The following is a 24,283-nucleotide window of genomic DNA, read 5'->3' on the forward strand; positions in this document are numbered from 1 at the left end:
GTGAGGGGCAGTCTCAACCCAGAAAGACTTGCTCTCATCTAAGGATCTTTCTTCTCTTTGTCCACATTTGCAGGAAGTTCTAGGACTGGTTGGGTAGTGTTAGGTTTTTTTGTTACACCCATAACCAATATTTGGCATCATGATTGACCTTCACTCTTGTCAAGAAGAAAACTCTAGAGACAAGAGTGCCTTGTTCTTTCCAGCTGCAGTTAATTTTGGCCTGTCACTATGACAGATGTCAGGGAAACTACTTGGCTTTCTTCTTAATCTCTTAAGCTTAGGGGATGTCTAAAAGCAGGCCTGATTCCAGTGCTGGGCTGGCTGTCACATCTGTAAATAGCATCAAGGAGAAGAGCTAAATAGAAGTTTAGAACTTAATGGTATACCAATATTTTATAGTAAACAGAAGTAATCCATTTCCTGAAGTGGCCCTATGAACATACTCTACTGCATCCTATAGATGTAGATATTGATGTGAATATATATGTATGAAATATGTATATACACAGGTGAACTAATGGGCCACACATTTTATATATAGAGAAGTAGAAACTATCAAAATAAATTATACTTGAATTGACTTCTAAACTTCTTGTTTTTGTCATTCTCCTTAATCATTTAGTTAAAGAAACCAATTCCTACCAAGGTAAATCTCTCTTTCTCTCTCTCTCTCTCTTTTTTTTTTTTCAGTTTCATTTAAAAAAAAAATCCTAATTGTCTTAGTTAACCAATATTGGTTACCATCAAACACTCATAAATGTTTCATTAAGGAGGGAAGAAACATGACCACAGGTTTTAGTTTAGTTTTCTTAGTTACGAAATAAAATTTAAAAATTGAGCATGCATTTTTTTGAATGCTTAAGGACTAAGTCTTTGTTATTTCTAGAGTAATGAATGTTACCTGTTTTTCCTACAGTGCCTGCCTCTAGGTCTTGATATGTTTGCTATAGAACACAGGAAGTAAATGACAATAACTATTTGTGTGCAGCTCCTTTGCATCCTTTGCTCCCAAGTGACTGCAACTGGTAATTTTAGAGCACTATGCTGAAATTCGAATAATCTAAGATAATTTAAAATGAGTATCATACAGTGCTTATGAGTGAACAAAATGTATTTTACAGCACATATTTTTCTTCCATTATTATTTGAAAATTGGTTTGTTTCTGGGCTAAAAAAGACTCAAGTAACATATTGGTATTCTGGTTCCATGAAATCTTAATAGGTATTTTTTAAGAAAATAGATTTTAGGAGAAGGAATTGAAAAATTTGGGACAGTGCATATTGCATAAACAACTTTATATGGTAGTCTATAGTATACCAGTTTTCCTTATGAATGTCCAAAAGGGTAGTGTCACATATTGGATTTTCTACAAATATGCAACTCTAAATCTCTTTTCAAGTGAAACTTCTTGATGATTCCGCGGTCATGGAATATTCTTTGGGAAATACTGGATTAGTCAGTCTTAAAGCTTCTAGGAAGTGAAACTAATGCCAGTTTTGGATTAGAACCAATCTCTAGTCAGTGCACAAAGTAATCCCTACACAGATTGCTGAGCTTCTGTTTTATTAATAATCTCTACTTATCTTGTAAATAATTTTTCAGACTCATTCATGCTAAAAACAAGAATATCAGTTTAGAGTATATCATTAGGCATTAGAAAAGAAGTATCTAAGCTTTATGTCCAATTTTGGAACTTAAAGCTTTTTGCTTCTTAAAAAAAAATAAGTTTGATTTTCTTTTGGTGACCCTGTGATTTTGGAACACACAAAGGCCCAGCTGTTCATCTCCTCCTACAGGTTCGAAGTCCATGGATTCTTTACTTACCAAGATTTGATACTAGATCTTCCATCTCTTCTGTAAATTATATACTATGTGATCCCACATGAAGACTTTTAGGTCATTAAAGCACCATTAGTATACTGAGATAGTGACATGATAAATAGATCTTACATAAATAGCTTTACTTTTGTAACTCACATTTCTCTGAAGAAAATGATCCCTGCTCTACCTACCTCAAGGATGTCAAAAAATAAAAATGAAAGTAATGCATTGTGTGTGAAAATGTTTTATAAATTGCGAAACAGCCTACAAAGACAAGGAGCTTCAATAATGATAATGATCATAAGTCCCAACTGTACCTGATGGATTCTGAAAAATAGAGCAGCTTGTAAGTTAACCAAAGACAAAACATTCTCTGGCTCAAATACAAATTGTGTCAAGGCAAATGTTTACTTCAAAACATTATTCATTTTGGGAAAACACTAGAAGAGATAAGTAAATATTGATATTGATTTTTCAGGAGCCTCCTAAAAATGCAGAAATAAACTCTTCAAGAAACTATGAAAGTAAAACAATTAAGTGGTAATTTTTTTTGTCTTGGATTTATTTTTTTGGACTACTTTTCTTCTTACAACATTGGAAGAGCACAACTCCCAAAACAGTTTTTTTTTTTTTTTCTCCAAGTTATTGCATTGTTCAAGGTAGAGTTATTTTGAGAGTGAAAATCTCTGAGGCATTGAAGAAAAAATACTGAAAGTGTCTCAATGATCAGAATGTTTCCTTCTTGGGAAAGTTCTATAGTACATTTAAAAGTACAGGTCAGAAAAAAAAATAAAAGTACAGGTCAGAATGTGTCTATACACTCAATTTTGATTTTTATACAACTCCCTGATATTTCTACAACAGCTAGATATCTAAGATAAGAAAGTAGTTGAAGGAAATGTAAACCCAGATAATATGTATTTCTTTTTGGTGCCAGATAAAAACTATAATGCTATGCTACTAAATAATATATTTTGAGGTTCATATACATCACATATTTTATGTGATCAAATCACATATGTTTTAAATATAATTAACATTTTTAAGGAAAGATATAGTTGTACTTTATGTTGATAAATTCAGACAATTACAAGTTAAAGATAAAAGAAAAATAATCTAATATCCATTTAAAAAATATTTATTTACTCATAAGAAACATAGAGGGAGAGGCAGAGACATAGGCAGAGGGAGAAGCAGTCTCCCTGTGAGGAGCCCAATGCAAAACTCGATTCCAGGACCCCAGGATCACGACCTGAGCCAAAGGCAGACACTCAACCACTGAGCCACCCAGGCAGCCCTAAAATTCATTTTTATCTTATCTAAAGCCCACAGGATTTTTTTTCTACCACATGAAATCTGTTTTTCTATAGAAAAAATGATCATACTGTACATGATCTTTCATAACTTTTCAGCACTTAAATATTTTTGTGGGTGTTTTTGTGGACATCCTAATTACACATCATAGTATTTCACATTTTCATAGTATTGCATTGTGACAAATATTATAATTTTTAGCCAGTTACAATTGTTGGACATTTAAGATCTTCAGTTTTTTCCTAGGACAAAAAGTACTTTGATGAACATTGCTAAACCTAACATATTTTTTACATTTCACAATTATTTTTTTCAGGTTCAAGCCCTGAGATGTGTAAATGTTAAACTTAGCCAAAATTTAGCACTTATAAAATTTTAAACATATTTCTAGAAATATGAAATATTTCTAGAAATATTTAAGAAAATGCAGCAATTTTCTCTCCAACATTAAGTGTGCAGATATGCCCTTTTGCCCATCGTCTTATCACTATGAAAGCATTAACAGACATATTTTTTCCTTTCTCAGTCTGTTAGATAAAAAGTGGTGTTTCATTGTTTCAGTTTGAATTTATTAATAATGAGGTCGAACGTCTTTTCATTTATTTGGCCATTCCTTCTCTCTCATGTGGAATGTCTTAATGCCCCATCTTTTCATATACTTTGTTTATATTTTTAAAGATTACTTATTTATTTATTGATAGAGAGAAGAAAGAGAGAGAGAGTACAAGCAGGGGGAGTGGCAGGCAGAAGGTGAGGGAGAAGCAGGCTCCCCACTAAGCAGGGAGCCCAATGCAGGACTCCATCCCAGGACTCTGGGATCATGACCTGAGCTGAAGGCAGATGCTTAACTGACTGAGCCACCCAGGTGCCCCTGTTTATAGTTTTCTTTTTTTTTTCTTTTTTTCTTTTTTTTCTTTTTATATTTTTCTAATAGACACGCACATTTTGTAATTAAAGATATTTTCTCATTATTTGTATTTTCTACTCTAAATTGTTGTCTTTGCATTTGATGCATCGTTACTTGAGAAAATAAATTAACGAAAATTTATTCGAAAAGTTCCCATTTAATTCTGAAACTAACAGGAGAGCCTATTGGCATGGGATCTGAGCCTTCCCAAGAAAGCTTGCTGCACTGAAATAAGAACTTTCCTAACTCTGTCTTATGTGTGGTTCCTAAGTGGTTGGTGCCAAGTGAGAGCAGCCATGCACACGTTTGGCTGAGTGTTTCTGAGTGAGATCTGAGCCCTCCTTGCAGCAGACTCCCTTGTACTGCTTGTCTACTGCTGATTCTTGGTCACTCTGCACCCGTTACATCCAGGATGGGCCTAGGAACCTGCATTTAATTTCTAGGTGTTTCTTATATGTACCGAAGTTTGAAAACCCCTGATTTCATCCATATTTGAGTATCAATCCTCACATATATTCAAGACAGTTCTCAAAAAGGACCTTTTGAAGGCTATTTTTTATCTTTAGTGCTCCTCCCTTTATGTTTGAAACATTATAGAAAAAAGCTCTCTTACATATTCAAAATTTTAAGAAGTTCAAGTAACTCAGCAGAGTGCTATCTCTTTGTTAGATGAGAATTACCCAGTGTTGTATTTTCTTTGGTCATTATGGTCTCCATTGTGTCTGAGGTTAAAATAAATACTCCGTTTTAGAAAATTCCATTGGTTTACATTGCTGGTATAATTATCTACCTCACTAAGATACATGACATTGTGGCTTTCATCTTTATTGTAATATTGTTATTGCATACTTATCACTTGTTAAAAACTACCACAAATCATTTGGGAAACTGGGAAGGAATGAAAATAAATGTTCTATATTCAAGAAATCTGATGGAACAGTATCTTCTCTGAAACAGATCAGAAACATATCTTTTCTTTCTAGTTGGGCTTGAGGTCTCCAAGGCAGAGAATAATACAGCAGGTGCCAGATTCTTATGTAGGTGATAGCTAACACTTTTTAAGTGCTTATTACATGCTAGGAACTGTGTTAAACGCATTTATATTTAACCCTCCCCCATATTATTTGATGAGGTTAAACACCAATAATTATTAGTATGCCTTTTCACAGATTAGGATAGCAGGCATGGAAAATTTAACTTCCTCGTGGTTACAAGCAGGTTGATGGTTGAACAGGATTTGAACCCAGGTCAGTCACGTGGCTCTAGAACATGTGCTGTTTTTTTTTTTTCTTTTTAACTTTTTTAAAAAAGATTTTATTTATTAGTGAGAGACACACAGAGAGAGGCAAAGACATGGGCAGAGGGAGAAGCAGAGAAGCAGACTACCTGCAGGAAGCCTGATGTGGGACTCGATCCCAGGACTCCAGGATCACACCCTGAGCCAAAGGCAGATGCTCAACCACTGAGCCACGTAGGCATCCCTCTTTTTAACTTTAAATAAATCTTTATTTCACAGAAGTTGTCACATAATTGGATATTTCTCTACTTTTACACAATTATTGTTTCTCTCCACAGAAAGGCTGCTTCTTAACTTTTCATCTGAGCAAGCACTCACTAAAATCCTGATTTGAACAGAATAATAGTAAAAATGTCTCAGTGGTTTAAGTTGAAAGCAGTACATTGGTACATGGCTCTTACATTCAGTTTATCAGGAATGTATAAATGTCTTTATTCAAAAATAAAAAATAAATTATCTGTAGGCATGGACAATAATGGAAATAAACCATTGTATGTTGTCAACTGAAACCAGTAACTGGCCGTTGGAGTGATTTTCTTTTTTTCTAAGCTTTATTTATTTTTAGAGAGAGAGAGAGCATGAGTGGGTAAGGGTTGGGAGGAGAAGGAGAGAAAGAATGTTGAGCAGGTGTCATGTTGAGAGTGGAACGTAACATGGGGCGGGATCTCACAACCCTGAAATCAGGACCTGTGCTGAAACCAAGAGTTGGAGGCTCAGCCACCTGAGCATCCAGGTGCCCCATGCTTGTAGTGATTTTCTTCAACATCAGCCATCCTTTTCTTCAGTCATTTCCTTCAGCTGACTTCTCTGAAGTTAGTGTTGAGGAGTTATTATTATTGTTGAGTTATTGTTAAGGAGCTCTGCCTCTGAGTTTCCTCTCACAGTTTATTAATAATGGTAAAGCACAATTCTAGTAACCTACCTTCCATGCAACCTTCCATACCACCTCCCATTCTACCCATTCTATGTGTTCCAGTGTCCTTCTTTTCTTTAGGAATTCTGATGACTGCAGCTACCGCTGTCACTAACAGAGGTCACTCCAGCAGCATCCAGTAAAGCAGTTCTTAACCTTTAGTTGGATCATTGATTCTTTTTTCTAGCACTTTCACAAAATCTCTAAGCACAGCATCATAACAGATTTCTGAGGATCTTTGCATAATTTTCTCAACTATCATTAATCCTTCAACATCTGCATTCTTAGCACTGGTCACTAAAATAATTTTGAGTGTTCTCTTAATAGTTTCTATTTCATTTTTTTGATCTTCATTAGCTGGAGTTATTGATTCCAAGGCTGGAATGCACTGAAGCAGTGTTCAATCCCTTCCCAGAATAATGTCTTCTTCAACAGCAGCTCATGTAGCATTGAGGCTATCTCCAACTCTTTCTTTCTTTTCATTCACTTAAAATCACTTGTCTCACTAAATTTCAGTATAGTTATAGTTACTTCATCTGAGAGTTTTGCCAGGTATTCTTTCAACTTTTCATATTCATCAGTTGTGATATCTCACTGCTTAGTGATTTCTTAAATATGTTTTTCAGCTTGAGCCTTGTCACCTTTTCCTTTTAAATGCATGGCATCATCTTTGGTCACAATGATCTCTCCCACTTTTCCCAAGTCATGAGGCTGAGGATCTTCAAGATTTAGAGTCAGTCCTTCTCCAAACATTGCACCAGCAATAGCATTAGTCACACCGTCGAGCTGGTTCTACTGGCACCAAAACCCAGAGCTTAGACTGCTACCGCTTTAAGACCAACTTTTAGCCTATTCAAAATGAGTATGCTCGGAGTTTCTCCTTCAACATCTGTAGCAATTATGACTAAAGGCTCATGGTGAGCACTGGCAATTTGAAGAGCAGGTACAATGGACTGGACTCTGGAAATGTTCTTTTCACTCAATAGAACATAGGCATCTTGGAATTCACATTTCTGATCTTTTGACATATTAATAAAGTATGCAGAAATATAACCTTGATCAAATCTCATGCCTTTAATAAACCATACTTGGTACCTTATATCTTGAGATATGAAATCAGTTCCAGTGTTATTACTATCTGATTGTCACCAAGTCAAAAAAGCAAAAGATTAACTGGAATGGTGTACATGCCCATAGCGTAGAGAGAATAAGGTTGCATCTCACTGTAAAGGCCCCTGAGAGGCCCTTTATCCTGGGAACAGTCTGAGGAATTTGTGTTAGAAAGTTGTGGCCCATCTGCTATTCTGAAGGGACATATCCCTGGAGGATGACCTAAACACAAATGCCTCAGGAGAGGAGCAGGCATTCCAGGTGGAACAAAGCAGCTTGACTGGAGGAGGCGCTGTCTACATCAAGGGAACCGTAATACAGAAGATGGCCTAGAGAAAGTATCTCTGAGGAAATCACAAATACATCCAAGAAGGAAATAGAAACTCACTCAGCACCTGCTATGGAGAATGCTTGGATGCTGCTTACAATTGTACCAGCCATGTCAGGCTTTGCTGTCCTTCATGAATCTTCGTTTCACCAGGTCTGACCTTGAGAGTCAGAAATAGCACTGTGAGCACTGTGAGGAAGGAAGGAGGGAGGTGAAATGAGTCATAGAGAAGAAGCATTTTCAGATTTACTAGGTTGGGAATAGTGCATGCCAGGGAGAGGGAAAAAACATTGTATATTTTTTATGATGAAGAAGTGGATTCCTTCTCTCTCTCTCTCTCTCAACTAAAACCAAAAGTAACATTTATTTTCCCAGAGTGGCAGGAAAAGCTAAAAAACCTGAGGTGATTTTCATGCTGGTGCAGGGAGTGTGGAGATCTTCACCTACAGAGGTGTGGAATGGGACGGCAGGAAGACAGGCCCCTTTCTGAGTTTTCCCTGACCTAGTTCAACAACAACAACCAACAAGTGACCCTGATGTTGTCACAGTTAAAATGTACATATTTTTGAAGACCCCTTAAAGAGAACTGATATTAAAAATTGTGATTCCAGTGATGTCATGGGGAAACATAATCACCTATTTCACTAATCCATGGAACAGGTTTAAAATTTCCACAGAAATATCAACAGTAAAATTATATAATATATGTGGAAAATGTGTAGCTCACTGAGCAGCACGGTAGAGTTCATTAATGTTTGTCTTTTTCCTTAGGAAATAGGGTATTTTATTACTACAGAAAGAAAATGGAAGAAATTTTGTTATGCCAGTTTCCTGTATTTTAGGAACCAAGGAACTAATTATGAAATCCTTCTATAAGCCCAAGTATGAAACTCAGATGTAGCCTATAGTTTTGAAGAAATGTTACATGAACTACTTTTAATCTTATTTATATTTTCCCTACAGAAGCATAAGAACACACTTTATAAATTTCCCCTTCTTTGGACTGTTAGAAACTTGGTCCAGAAGCCAGAAGTGCTATGGCTTTGGAATCATGTCTGCTCTCCTTAGAAAAGATAAAGGCAAGTCCACCTATCTGTGAAGATCTTTGATTTGAGGGAACATAGAACTGAAATTGACTTTATGCACTACTTTTTATAGAGAATTAGATTAAAAAAGCCCAATATCTAAGTCTGGTTTGTTCTAATTTAAAAGATAATCAAAATATCTTCAACACTGTGGGAGGTCTCTCAGTAAACACGGATTTATATTTAGCACAATTTATTTGAAAATCAGAAAGGCTGCCCAAATAGTCCAAACATTAAATTATTTCAATTTTAGAGGGCAGATATTACTGAGAAGTAATAAAATATTGCCAGCCTGCATAGGCAGCTCATCACCAGTAAGATGAAAAGACCAATTATGCCTCACACGGACAAATGTTGATTAAAGGGTGGACTTCATAACTGCCTGGCCAAGTTTGAGGCTGTAATAACAGAGGAGGGGGAAGGAAGCACTTAGCACAACACCAAAAGCTGCAAGGAGGAGTCATCTGATGAAGGGGGAAAGATGGGAAATTTTAAAGAAAATGTCAGAGGAAATTGCCTGGTGGTAAGAACTCTACTTATGTATGACTCTTAAGGAAATTGTCTTCTTAGAAAATTGTAAGTTCTCAAAATCTCTTAAATAAAAAACAGACCAATCCAAGCATTCTGTAGATCAAACTTGGTATTCTCAAACTTCAGAGAAATTGTTTTTATTCATCACGGCTCCTCATTCTTCTGAGGAAGACTCAGAAACTGTGTGAGTTTGGGTTCGTACAGGGTTCCAGAGGGTAACTCAACTTGCTTGCAGGTTAAGCCTGATAACATGAAGGTGAAGCTAAGTCCCCATCAAGTGCTTACTGAGTAATTTTGTGTGTGAATAATTACATGTAATTTCAAATGAGATAGCATATATCAGATGCATTATACAGGCAAGGTTATATGATGCATAATAAATGATATGTAACGATCTCTATATATTCATTAAGAATATATTGAAATGGACTCAGTACCATGCTGTGTATAGGGAGGATAAAAGAGTTGTGTCTAGGCTACTAGGGAGGCTCTGGAAGGTACTAAGAGAAAAAAATAACATGCATGAGAAAAAGTTTTTAAATTACATGATGCAGTATGTAATTAAGTACCATACTATGTAACACAGGATTATTAAAGTTCAGAAAAAAATAGATGCAGTGAGAAGTGGAAAGATTTTCTGGAAAAGAGGGAACTTGAAGTGGGACTTGAAAGATGCATAAGATGTGGGAATCCAGAAGTTGAAAGGGAAGAAATTTCAAGAAAGAGAAATAGCAGCCCAGAGGTTCAAGGGAGGGAATGGCAGAGAGATTGGATTAGGGAACCAGTGTAGTGGAGCCAGATTTACTAGATTTGAGTCCCAGCAACCCATCTTACTGGTGTCACCTAAGTCTTATGTGATGGTTCTGTGCCACACTTCCATTGTCAGTAAAATGGAAGTAACATATTTATTAAAGAGGCTATTTTGAGAATTAATGGGTTGACATATATAAAGCACTTATATCAGGACCCAACCTAAGAGGTATTCAACAAATGTTAGCTACTATTACTATTATTATATTGTTGTACACTGTTAAAAGATGTGATTTTCATGTCTAGAATGAAGCCACATTATACAACAATGGTAGCTATTTGTTACAGATGGAGCGATGGACACTGTGCTCAACATTTTGATTACATTTTCTCTTATTCCTAACAACCACTCCCTAGAGAGAGGGAGAAGGAAATATTATCTCTCTCACTTTACAGCTGAGAGAGTTGAGAATTAGAGAAGCAATTTTCTTGAGAATTCTGCAGCTAGTAAAGAACAACCAAGAGATGCAAATTGTAGTCTTTAATGGCTGCATTACAATGCTTGAACTTAAATGATAAAGGGTTCTGACATTGAGGCAGGAGTTGGTTCAAGTTTAGTAGATAAGTTCAAAGTAGAAAAGAGTTCAGATCTAGGAAAGCAGCCTAGCCGGTGGCAGCTGGAATACCCTAGGAAAGGTGAAGTAACTAAACTTCTAAGATGGCAGCCTTGAAATCTGAGAAAGAAAAGATGGCTAAGACTTTCTCCTGGGCCCTGAAAGTGAGATATGATGATTTTGACTCTTGGTCTTGGAGCCCAAATGATTAGGAGAATGGTAGCTGCTGGAGCGCTGCCTTGGAGAGAGGATACAAGAGGGACCTTGGCTCCTTACACATAAGGCCAGGGCTGACAGAGTCTCTTTGTCTCTGTATGTTTTGTAGTGTTAGTTGGGCCCATCTCCCAATGCCTTCATGAGATTGGAAATTAGCTTTCCTGGTACTCTGTGTTGGATTTCACTCATCCCTTGGGAGCTCTTGCTTACATTTTCTAAGCTGCTTGCTGTATGGAAGTCATTTAAGGAAGATCAAATTAGTCCTGGAAGACAATAGTGCTCCTAATGCAGTTGAAAGTTCACTTTTTTGTAGCCTCAGACCCTTTACGAGCAAGGAGTAGAAATAAACATCATGGTTAATGCACTTCAGCAATATAAAAGGTTTCTACAAGGAAAATGCTAACAGTAAACAGTTTATATAAAGCAAAGATAAATCATAATGGAGTGGTAATTTGAGTTTGTATTGTACATCTCCTCAGGGAACCCCTAGTGCTCTAAAGACACTATCTCATTACTACCTGGAGTACCTCTGAGAAATATGCAAAAAGCATCATTTTCTTCAATTTTTGCATAAGGACCTAAGTCACAGGGGATTAATGTGGCTTGTCATTATATGGAAGTGGATTACTCATATTCTTGGAAAGGATTGTCTCAGTGAATTGGTTGATTTTCTCATGAAATTAGTCACTCAATCTGAGGGAAAAAATGTACAAGTCAAGTCCCCCCAGGAAACAAGCAAGCAAACTACACTTTTACATATTTCCATACCTATTCTGGCAGCCCTCTGGACTTGTTTGAACTTAACAAATGCCACTAGAACTAGAATACAGTTTATTGACTTTATCCATTAAAATAACTCACCACATATTTATTGGAACATTTTTGATGAGAAAGATGAAATTCCTGTCACTTTCATTTTCTTTAAGGGAAAATGTAGGAAGCCTGCAGCTTCTAGACAAATGTGTGACAGAGTGGGAATGGAGCACCCCACTCTGCACCCAGAAATGATGAATAAAGAATGATCAGTCACTTCCTTAGGATTTCAAAGGAAATTGTGATGGAGCCCACTAACTCTTTAGGCATGCTGTTCTACAGAGCACCCATCACTGCTGCACTAGAGAGTCTGACCTAACTGCTTCTCTGCCCACTTTTCCCATAATCCTCCCTTTCTCCAGAGAGGTGTATAGACTTAGAAATCACTCAGTCTGGAGCATAGTTCTAGAAGATTCTAACGCTTGTCTTTGGTGATCTTTTTGGGTAAGGCTGCATAGAGCCACTTAGCTCAGTGTGTTTGATCTTTTATGATATCCCACATTTTTATTCCTCTCAATTGTATGTATTGCTAAACAACCTATTCTCCTGTTAATTCATTTGCAAAGGAAAATATGTTTTTTAACTACTGAGTATGACCTTCTTTATGGATACAGATCTCTGGCAATGATTAAGATTTGTTCTTTATTTTTAAAAATTTTTATTTAATATTTTTTAGAGAGAGAGAGAGAGCGTGTATGAGTGGGAAAGGAGTGGGGGACAGGGTAGAGGGATAAAGAGAGAGAGAGAATCTCAAGGAGGCACCACACTCAGTTTGGAGCCTTACACAGGGCTCCATCTCAGGACCCTGAGGTAATGACCTAAGCCAAAATCAAGAGTCAGATGCTTAACCAACTGAACCAACTAGGCACCCCAAGATTTGTTATTTTCAAACAGTTTCATTACCTTGACCATATTTCTTTAGATATATATTTCAGTGTTAGGAAAGGGATATTTGGATTATAAGTTCTCATTAATGGTCTGTTAAATCATAAAACATGAACCCTTGCTTTCAGCTGCCAAGTGCTTAGGAAACATTGATTGTATTCAGTAATGAATGAACTATTTTAAAGTAAATGAGGACCAAATTGAACTTTTTTTTCTTTTTAAGATTTTATTTATTTATTTTAAAGAGAGCAGAGTGAGAGAGAGTACAAGTGAGGATGGGGGCAGAGGGAGAGGGAAAAGCAGACTCCTTGCTGAGCAGGGAGCCCAATGTGGGGCTCAAGTCCAGGACCCCGAGATCATGACCTGAACCAAAGGCAGACGCTTAACTGACTGAGCCACATAGGCGCTCTCAAATTGGAGTATTTATCACCATTCTTTTTTATGCATGACCTCCAATAGAAATCTACACACAGTCATCTATAAGGTACCGTTTCTGACTTGAAAAATCTGAGAAAGTTGGGCATTCTAGTGCATATTTATGTTAATGTGAAGCCCTGTATAAGCCAAGAAAGTAACTGAGGTATTTGCTGATCTTGGAGATTGTCCAAATATTGCATAAAGTACCTGTGCAACTGCCTTTTCTCTAAGTGAGCACTTAGCTAGTCTGTTCTTGTACTTGTACTGCTCAGTATCTCTTGAGAGTCAAATATTCTTCTGTCTGTATCAGAATTTAATTTGCTTTGCCACATTTTTACTTTAAAACCCAATTAACATTTGCTTTAGCTCATCTAGCTCTTCCCTATCAGGACTCATATCAACAAAGGTCTTTGTTATTTGTAAATTCTTTAACTATACAAATCATTAGATATGTAGATAGGCTTATATCTTTCTTAGACATTCCATAAAACATGTACTCCATCTGATGCACACAGATGGTATTAAGATGAAGGCTCTTTGTTAGCTCATTGTCATTTTACTCCCATTACCAAACTTGAAATTTTAAAATATATTTTAGTGGAGCCACCTGGATGGCTCACTTGGTTAAGTGTCCGATTCTTGATTTTGGCTCAGGTTATGATCTCAGGATCAAGTCCCATGTCATGATCCACAATGAGCATAGTGCCTACTTAAGATTCTCTCTCTTGCTCTCCCTTTACCCCTCCTTTCCCTTTCTTTCTTAAAAAAAAAAAAATATATATATATATATATATACACATACATACATACACACACATACACATATATACATTTTAGTTATGAGAAGAGATGTCACATATCTTCTATCTACATCTTTTTACATGCTTTTGTTTGACAAGAAATATGAATGGGCTTCTCACTAGATTACATGTGTTTACCACAAAAGAAAAAAAAATCAATGATTTTTATATGTTCTACACACACTTGAAACTGGCTGAAATTAACAGAATATGAAGCTCTTATTTGTTTTAATACTTTTTATTGATATATCATATCACAGTAAAAATATAACAGAAATATCAAGTGCATTTTTGTCTTAGAATTTATTTTTAATCTTAAAAAATAGTTTAACATTTATGAGCTTTGAATTTATTTGTGGAATGCATGAGGCCTCCTATTTCTCTACATCCTAACCAACACTTGATCGTTTTTTGGTTTTCATTTTTCCTCCCTCCCTCCCTCTCTCCCTCCCTCCCTTCTTTCCTCCCTCCCTTCTTTCCTTCCTTCCTTCCTTCCTTCCTTCCTTCCTTCCTTCCTTCCTTCCTTCCTTCCTTCTTTCCTTCCTTCCTTCCTTCCTTCCCCCTCCCTCCCTCGCTCCCTCCCTCTGTTTTTCTTTTTTTGTGATAGCTTTCCTAATGAGTATGAAGTTTTCCTTAGCTTTTGAAATCAAAGATTTTAAGTGCCAGAATAATTTATGAGAGATTTGCAAGAACAGTATTTTTCCCTACAAATTTCAACACAGTGAATATATGTCATTTATTCCAATTATTCTAATATGAGTTAGTAGCAATTGCCTTAAATTGCTTCTGGTATAGAAATCATACCATGTAGAAATATTCTATCTAATAACATTAGATAGACACATTCTATTTAACTTATCCCCTTGTATGAAGAATATTTATTCATAATTACTACAATTAAAAAAGTATAGATAATTATCTCCCTAAAATCTTAGTGAGGTTTATGAAACCTTCACAATTTCCCAAGAGCAGAGAAAATACCTTTGATTTAGCTTAGAGAAATACAAAAACTTTGATTTGATTCAGAAATGTCACAAGAACTTAATTTTCTTCTATTTTTCTACATTTTCCATGAATAAATGCATGTCACTTTATTTTGAGGAAAAAGTGTCATGCAAATAGTGCTAAACTTTAGGATCTGGGCTAATATGCATTCTCTTCTTTTAAAATAATGAATAGGTCAAAGTGAATAATATCTCGTAGGGTGTTTGGTATTATTCTATTCTAAAAAAGAACTATTTCTTTTTTAGGCTGCTATCAGCCTTAGGTTTTATTTTTCAAAAATACTCTGAAATCTAAAATACATTAGGGCTTCAAAAAAATCAAACCAAATTTTACATGACTAAACATTTCATATTTCAGAAAATGTCACCAAAGAACAATGTTTCACAGATAACTGAAAAAAGGAAATTGTATGTAATAAATAAACATATTTCAGAATTCAGGAGTGAAACTATGGTTATTCCTTGATAAGACAATCATTTGAAAAATAAAGATGTGATATTATGACCAGATAGTGTGATAGTTTAAACACTTAAATTGTATTTGCTTTGATGACTTCACTAATGCATTCATACATTAAATATTTATTTTACGTATATGGTGTATTCAGTACTAAGGTAGGATCACACAACCAATTCTTTGGTTTTCTAATTGTAGCATTATTCAGCCTTTAAAACAATCAGATTTATTTAAAAATATTTTATTTATTTATTCATGAGAGACACACAGAGAGAGGCAGAGACATAGGCAGAGGGAGAACCAGGGTCCTTGTGAGGAGCCTGATGTGGGACTCCATTTCAGGACCCTAGGATCACAACCGGAGCCGAAGGCAAATGCACAACCACTGAGCCACGCAGGTGCCCCTAAAACAATCAGATTTCAATTTAAAGAATGGTTTATACTTTATAAACTAATTATAATCATAAACAAAATTATAAATTATAATCAATTATATCAATTATATCAATCAATTATTATAATCAATTAACTGATTCATTCCACAAATGTATACTTATTTCCTACTGCGGACCCGACCCTATGTTCCATGTTAGTGAACACAAATGATAAATACAATGTGTTTCCTTCCTAGATTGTTCAAAGACATTCATTATTAATTGACTTGGGATCAGTGCACTAACTCAGAGGATAAATCCTCTTTTTTTTTTTTTTTTCCATTTTCAGTTAGTTCTGTAAAACTTAGGCTAAGGAATTAAAAGAATCTGTTCCTTCACCTTTAAATTTCAATTCACAAAAATTATACATATTTTCCATTTACTCCCTGAATTCTGTGCTGAATTTACCACTCTCAGAAAGTTTTGGCATGAAATCAAAATGAACTAGGATCTTCAGCATACTCTGAATCAGTCTCCAAATAAAGAGATCATTGAGCTTCCAAATGATGTTTAAACTCATTATCCTCCAACAGGGAAGCATTAAACTATCATCCCCTAGAAACATTATTACCATGGAACATCTGTAAACATCAGTACGTGGTCAGAGATATTGATGAGATCCACTTTTTTTGGTAAATTTAAACATACTCAAAAGATGATGAAGAAAATCAATGAACATTTATCAGTAATGAGACAGAAAAAAGATCTTATAGTGTAAGCCCATTTTGTAGGATAAAAAAACATACCCATAAAACTACAGAATTACTTATAAACATATTAGGATATGACATTAATCTAAATGTGGGGATAATGAACATGGCAATAGAAATTTCCAGTCAAGTACTTCTGAGTGTTTGTATTAAAATTAAGCCGCTAAATTGTGATACATTTAAAATGCAACAATGGGTGTAAATGATAAACTGGAGGTAGTTTCCCCATAGATGTCCTGTACACTTGTAGAAATAAAGCCAGTAAGACATTAACAGTCAATTTTTCTTCTTAAAGTCTGCCATATACATAGACCATCCTCAAAATGCTACACCTTGAAATATTTCAGAAATAATTCCTGCACATTTTTGGAACTAAGGAAATCAGGACAGTCAAGGTAACTGTAACTGGGACAGACATGTCCCAATGTGTACTCTAGGGCTCAGTTGTAGGGGATAAAATGAACTCTGTAAATTTAAAGTGTTAAAAATAAATAACACAATTAAAGTGTTTATACATGAACATAAAAAGTATAAAAAAATAACATGACCACAAAGTGGCTCTATGAGCAGGCCTGAAAAAAATCATTCAAATTATAGGAATGCCAGATGTATATTTCCAATCATCCAAATGATCAATCATCATTTGAATTTCTAACCCAGATATTGGAGAGCAAAGCCCCAAGTTCTAACAGTTTTGTTGTCAATGAAAGTATAATAACGATCCCATCCCTCATCTTGCACCTTTGTTTGTTTTCCTAAGAGCAGATGATATAAAAAGTTCTAATAGTAAGAAGGGAAATGTCTAAATTTTAGTCATATTGAATTAAATAGCTATACTTTTTAACTTCTTGAATACAGTAACTAGCAATTATTACATAATTTTACATACATTTAACCAGAGGAAATGTAGAGTAGAGATGATATGCTCAGGAGTCAAGCTAACATAGATTCATAGTCCGATCCTGCTACCTTTGATGCCTATAATCTTGGACAAATCATTTAATCTCTGTAAATTTTCATTTTCCTGGCTGCACTTCATATAAGATCTATATAGAAAGCAAACTGAGGATGGCTGGAGGGGTGGTGGGTGGAGGGGTGAGTTAAATGGGTGATAAGAATTAAGGAGGGCACTTAAAAAAAAAGATTTTATTTATTTATTCATGAGAGACAGAGGCAGAGGGAGGAGTAGGCTTCCTGCGGGGAGCCTGATACAGGACTCAATCCATGGATCCTGGGATCACAACCTGAGCCAAAGGTTGATGCTTACCCACTGAGTCACCCAGGTGCCCTAAGAGGGCACTTCTGATGAACACTGGGTGTTGTATGTAAGGGATAAATCACTAAGTTCTACACCTGAAACTAATATTACACTGCATATTAGCTAATTGGAATTTAAATAAAAACTTGGGGGAAAAAAAAAAGACCTATATCTTAGGACTGTTATAAATGGTCAATTAAGTTACTTCTTGTGAAAAGCTTAATAGGACTTCCCACACATAGTACTTTTCCAACAAATGTTAGCTGTTGTTACTGATTATTATTCAATTATATTAGTTGCTAGTGAAAGCATTGCCAGTGTGTATGGTATAACTAAATACAGTGTGGCTTCCAGCCACTTCTAACATACAAACAGCAAATAAAAGTATATGAGAAAAAAGAGACCAGAAACTGTAAGCTGTTCATTCTCCTGTAAAATTCAATTATCTTATTTGTATTTTACTTTTAATTTTCTCTACTATGAACAAAGAAAAAATGTAGATTATGTTGCTGAAGAAACTCCAAAATAATGCTATATATTTTAAAATATTAATGTCAGTAGTCTGCTGAATAAAATAAAAACTAATTTGAAAATTAAATCAATAGTTTCTCCAAAGAAATCAAAAGAACCTGAGTTACCCAAGAAAATTTCTGCTGTTGAAATGAAGGCACTTAAGAGGTTTGTGAATAGAACTTTTAATAATCACACACCCCAGGCCATCATGGAAGATAGACAATACCTGGAAGAATGTAATAAATGATGTTGTATTGACAACATCCGTTGAAATGTCCCTTATGTGAACTCCAGTCTTTTTTATTCTCTGATGAATATCTCTGTGTAAAAAAGTCTCAGGTTTCACTCTGTTCTTCCCTGTTGCTGCCTTAAAAAAGGAACAAGCTAGCTATAAACAATCAAGTCGACAGATGCCTATGAGAATTATGTTGCTCTTTACAAGTCACTCCCAGGGCTTCTTTGGAAACTTCTGACTTTCTGCCCAGGAGACTTAGGCTGATTTTCTACTTTTGGCTTCTTATCCTGTCACTCAATGGAAGAAGGTATTAGAAGGTTACCACCGAGCTGAAATTGAAGTCAGCTACTGACCCTACTGCATGAACCTTTCATTTTGTTCTCTGGGCTAGGTCACATCTTATTTCTCCATCGTAAATTTTTAGTGTCTATTTGCTGAATTCCCATTCAGTATTTCAAATCAATTTCCCAAGGGTTTCCTGGGAAAACAAGCCCAAAAGAACAAAATTTGAGCTGCCAGTCATGAACTTACATAGCTTACCTTTGCAAATAGAAACAATTCAAAATAAAGGTACAAAAGCTTGGCTAAGAATTTCAATTTTTAAAAATACTGTTTTAAAAAAGTCACAAAATCTACTACTCCATTAAAAATGATCATAGTTAAAAAAAAATGATCATAGTTAACTTTTAATTCCCACAGTTACCCTAAGTTAGCTAGTATTGCTAATAAATCAATAGTAACAGTGGAGTTCTTATTTTCCTGGGTAAATAACATGTGAATGAGTATTTAAAGGCAGTAATTTATGTCTTCTCAACTGTTCTATTGTAGAAATGCCAAGGACTTTTCAAAGCTTAATGTCAAAGTGTCATTATCTAAAACTTGAGATAAGAGTTTTATCACTTAACATGTGGGGAGAAAAATCCTTAAATCTATTTTCATTGTAAGTACTTAATCTCAGAGATCTCATACTTCCAAAAATTCATGCAGTCCTGTCACAAGGAAGCAAATAATAGATCCCCCATTTTGGAGCACCAAATTAGCAGGAGTAAGTGGCTTATCTACAGTTCTCAGTATTATATGAAATTAGCATTGATATATGTCTAGTAAATACCACTACCAAACATCCATTGTTGACAGCTGGTATCCTTTATGACTAGATTTTATTCCATACTGAATGGTCCATATCTGTGCCATAATTATTGTTAAATATTTTGAATACTATAGATGGCTCTCTTCCTGATTCTATGATTTCGTGGTGGGGGCCAGTAAGTTGCAAATGTATAAGCACATGCATTGTTTCTCATTAAGATGATCCAATGAACACCAAGAGAAACATTGTCTTCTTAGAAGAAGTACAAGGCTAGGAATTTGCTGGCCTGAACTCTGGTCCTATTTTTGCGTTAGTTAAATCTTTGCCCATAGGTAAGTCGCTTAATGCTCTCTGCATGTCACTTTATCTGGAAAGTGTGAGGGTTTGAAGAATGTTTAGAAAATTTAAGAACTATAGAGGTCAGAGATACTTCGACTATCCCTTTCATTTCCTAAGTTATATTTTTATATTTGGTCATTGGTGAGATAATAGTCAAGAGATGGAGTTGGGATATTAAGTGTTCCCCCCCCCCAACAGACAAACTGGGAAAGCTTAAAAAAGATGAAAATAGAGAGATTGGTGTTCTGGAGGAAGCGAAGGAAGGAGCTCCTGGCTCAGTCTTTCTGAAGGTGCTAATATTTCCGAGGGTACATGGTATCTTCTTTGGAGGTATCTGAATATAATATCCCTTAAATATTATTTGGTGAGTTTTTCCTTACGAAGCAAGTGCATATCCTAAGCCCTTGAGAAATTAGAGAAAGAAGGTGAAGGTCAGGTTATTAAATATTTGGTTGAAGTTAGTACATCAGGACTAGTATAACTGTTATAAATTACCCCAGAGTAGATATTGAGCTAGTATAACTGGTATTAAAGTACACTAAAGTAGGCATTCTTGACATAAAAAAAAGTATAGATGAAAAATATCAGAAAATCAAATTATTAGATTGTGGAAAAGTTTACGTTTATTTGATCCATTTTTCAAAGTAATTAAAAAGTAGAAGACTTAAGTAGACTTCTCCCTTCCCAGTCACCACCAAATTTGAAATTTGGAATATGACATTTGATGTTCAGGTGAGAATTAGGGGAAAACAAAAGGTGATATTTCTTGACCCTTGAAATTTCTCCATTACTAGTAAAGACTTCATAGAGATTTTACTGCTTCTATTTTATTAGAAACTCCTTGATCCAAATAATTTATTTATTAATCTGATCTGTCATTGGTGCCATCATCCATCTGTTCCCATGTGATCATATTATATGTAGTTCAATTTAGAAATACAGTTGTAAACATTAAAAGCACTTGTGGTCTCTTCTCAAGAAATAATTTAATCACCAATGTGGAACTGAACTCATGGAAAATAATTTTTTTATTAAGTAGAGAGACCATAGGCATTTTTCATGATTATTAAGTTTTATAATCCATGATGAGTTTCTGGTTGTAAGGTGGTAAATGCACTTACTATGAAATGTAAAACTGTTAAGTATTCAAGAATATAGAACAAGATGTAGTAGAGAATAAGCATTAAGTAAACCTATTCTGACCTTCTGTGAAAAGCAGTTCCTCTGAACACAGTCTCAAGAGCCCTGTCTAAACCACCTATGAATAGAGCTATAAATCCCCAGGTACTGGTATGTGGGGAGCTGGAGGTATCAGAGTATACACAACCCATAGGCCATCTTTACTGTTGAAGATTTACCCTTAGGGAGGAACATTGTGTAAAGATCATATACCACAGGACACAGATGTGGCTTTGTTGGTTGGCTTGTCTGTTTGTCATATATGAGTGTTGACTCTTAAAATTTACGTGTCAATTTTGATAATCCTTTGCTGTTTTCTCTTTTTTAAGTTGTTCACATATGAATTACACTAGTAAAAGTATCAATGTTAAACCTTAATGTTCTCGGGATTCACCTAACTTGGACAGTAGCCCTATTATTTATGTTGACTTACAAATAATTTACATTATTTACATTGATTTATGATTTATATTTATATGGACCCAGCTTGCCCAATTTTGTTTAGAGTTTTGCTGGATATTTTTAAGTAACATAAAGGAGCTAGTAATCATTTACGGCAAGGAGTTATCTAATGCTGATCCAAACTACAGTACAATTTTCTTCAGACTACCAATTTGCTTTTCAAAAATTCATCCTTATTTTAGAGAGGTATTTTAAGAACTCATAGGTCTTATTAAGAAAACATTTGTCTGAAGTTCAGCAATTTCTTTCTTCAGCTTTCGTGTACTTTCCTTTCTTCTGCTAAATTTAAATAAAATTAAGATATTTTTTTAAATTGTGTATAGCTATGAACCTCTTTTTCAATCCATTGAACATTCTATCTGTACACATACAGAAAGAGGTGTTCAAAATAATGTTCACACAATTTTAAGTGATAGTTAATTTCTCAGTTTTCGATGATTTAAAATTTTAGCATCTCAGTCTTTTCTGTTGCTTGAATTTTTTCATAAATATGCATCATTCTTTCATCAAAATGGTTATTATTTATTAAAAATACAAGATATAATTACATATTTTCTTGCTGTTAATAGCAACTAAACTAAATTCGCCTTGATATTTTCTTGTTCCAAAATGTAGTCTAAATTGCTACTGCTGCTGATTAACATCTTTGCGTGTATTGAGTTTTTGCCTGCTGATATCCAGATGACATGCACCTATAGAATATGAAGGCTAGAGTCTGTTCTAGGTCATTGGCCATATGTTCTGACTGGCCTTTCCCCATGTCCTTTATTCTTTCAGCCTTTTGGATATCATCCATGAGCGTATGCTTACATTTTAGCAACAAATACTAGGATGTCATATCTCTTTTTAAGTGAAGATTATAAACTATTTTTAGTATTAAGCAACTGCGATTCTGCTTTATTATTATGAATTTGACTTTATATCTATCTCTTCCACATATAAATGAGGTCATGCAATATTTGTCTCTGTGTCTCACTTATTTCACTTGGTAAAATATCATCCAGGTTCAAAGATGGTTAGTTACCAGAGACCAGGGTATGGAAGAAAAAGTGGATAAAAGAATGAGAGAAAAAAAAAAGGGAAGGAAGGAGAGAGAGGAACAAAGGAAGGAAAGATTGAAAGGGAAGGAATGAAGAAGCTTTCAGTCTTACATCCTTAGAACTGTCTTGCACTCTGCTGTCAGTGAGGCTTCAGAAACACAAATCTGATTATTTGGTTCTCTGCCACTATTTTTCTCCATGTTCTGCTAATGAAGTCTGTCTCAGGGCATGGGAGGCCCTTGGTTATTTGGATGTTTTACTCACCAGCTTCTCCCTCGGGGCTCCATGGTATGGCTGCTGCTTCAACCACCCTGAACTCCTTGCAGTTTTCTGAACATACCAGTCTCTTGTGTCTTTATGTCATTGCTTATTCTATGATCTTTGCTTAGAGCACCTGGCTTTGATTTATGTCCACTTGCCTTTTTTTCCCAGCATTTCCTTTAACCATCGCCTATTCTAAGATGTTTTCTGACCTTCTGTTTCTCAGGAGGAACTTATTTCCCAAGTATGTGTTCCCCCGCTGTGCTCTAGCATTACTTCCTTTGCAGCATTTATGTTGTTACTCACTTGTTTGTTCATTCGCCTGATTACCTCTCCTAGATTCCAATCCCCTTGTACACAGAAATTGTTTTTCATTTCTGTAAACCCCTATTTGCCTGCATATAATAGGTACTTGAAATATCTTTCTAGAATGAGTGAATGAATATGAAGAGATTCCCAAAGAAGTCTTGATAAGAAGAACAAAGCTGAAGGCATGATGTTCCTTTGCTTCAAACTCTGTTACAAAGCTGTACTAATTTAAACAGTATGGAATTGGCATAAAAATAGACACAAAGATCAACAGATCAGAGTAGAGAGCCCAGAAATACTCATGCATGCATATACAGTGTATTTAATTTAAGACACAGGAGTCAAGAATAAACAGTAGTGAAATGATAATCTCTTCAATAAATGGTACTGGAAAAACTGGATCACTATCTTATACCATAAACAAAAATCTACTCAAAATGGATAAGAAAGATACTTGAACATGAGACCATAAACCATGAAACTCCTGGAAGAAAACATAGGCAGTAAACTCCTTGATTTTTTGAATCTGATACCGAAACTACAAGCAAAAACAAGTAGGACGACATTTACCTAAAAAGCTTCTGCACACCAAAGGAAACCATCAGCAGATTAAAAGGCAATATACAGAATGAGAGAAAATATTTACAATCCTTATCTCTGATAAAGGGTTAAAATCCAAAATATATAAGGAACTCATAAAACTCGATAGAAAATAAAGAAAAAGATTTAAAAAATGGGCAGAAGACTTCAAAAGAAATCTTTTCGAAGAAGATATACAGAAGACTAACAAATACATAGAAACATACTTAACATCGTTAATCATCAGGGAAATGCAAATCAAAACTACAATGAGATATGACATCATACCTATTGAAATGACTCTTTAAACACACACATACACACTCACAAAAGAAAAGAAAAAGAAATAACAAGAAGTGTTGGCAAGGAAGTGGAGTGAAGAGAATCCTTGTGCACTATTGATAGGAATGTAAGTTGGTGCAGCCACTGTAGAAAATAGTATAGAGTTTCCTCAAAATAGAATTACCATATGATCCAGCAACCACCAATCTGTTTTCTGTATCTATGACTTTGGTTTCATGTTTGTTTTTTAGATTCTACGTATAAGAGAGATCATACAGTATTTGCCTTTCTCCATCTGATTTATTTCACTTAGCATAATGTCCTCGAGG

At 35.2% G+C, this 24,283-nt stretch overlaps 1 protein-coding gene and 1 pseudogene across 1 annotated transcript in view; one reads left to right on the top strand and one right to left on the bottom strand.

The window, feature by feature from the left end:
- ZNF804B (zinc finger protein 804B) overlaps window positions 1-24,283 on the top strand; it is a 502,283-nt gene that overhangs the window by 334,658 nt on the left and 143,342 nt on the right. The gene's annotated exons all lie outside the window — the stretch shown is intronic.
- Window positions 6,219-22,279, bottom strand: LOC112674830 (60 kDa heat shock protein, mitochondrial-like; annotated as a pseudogene).

The sequence above is a fragment of the Canis lupus genome, chromosome 14 (genome assembly GCF_003254725.2).
Source record: "Canis lupus dingo isolate Sandy chromosome 14, ASM325472v2, whole genome shotgun sequence".
NCBI classification, from domain to species: domain Eukaryota; kingdom Metazoa; phylum Chordata; class Mammalia; order Carnivora; family Canidae; genus Canis; species Canis lupus.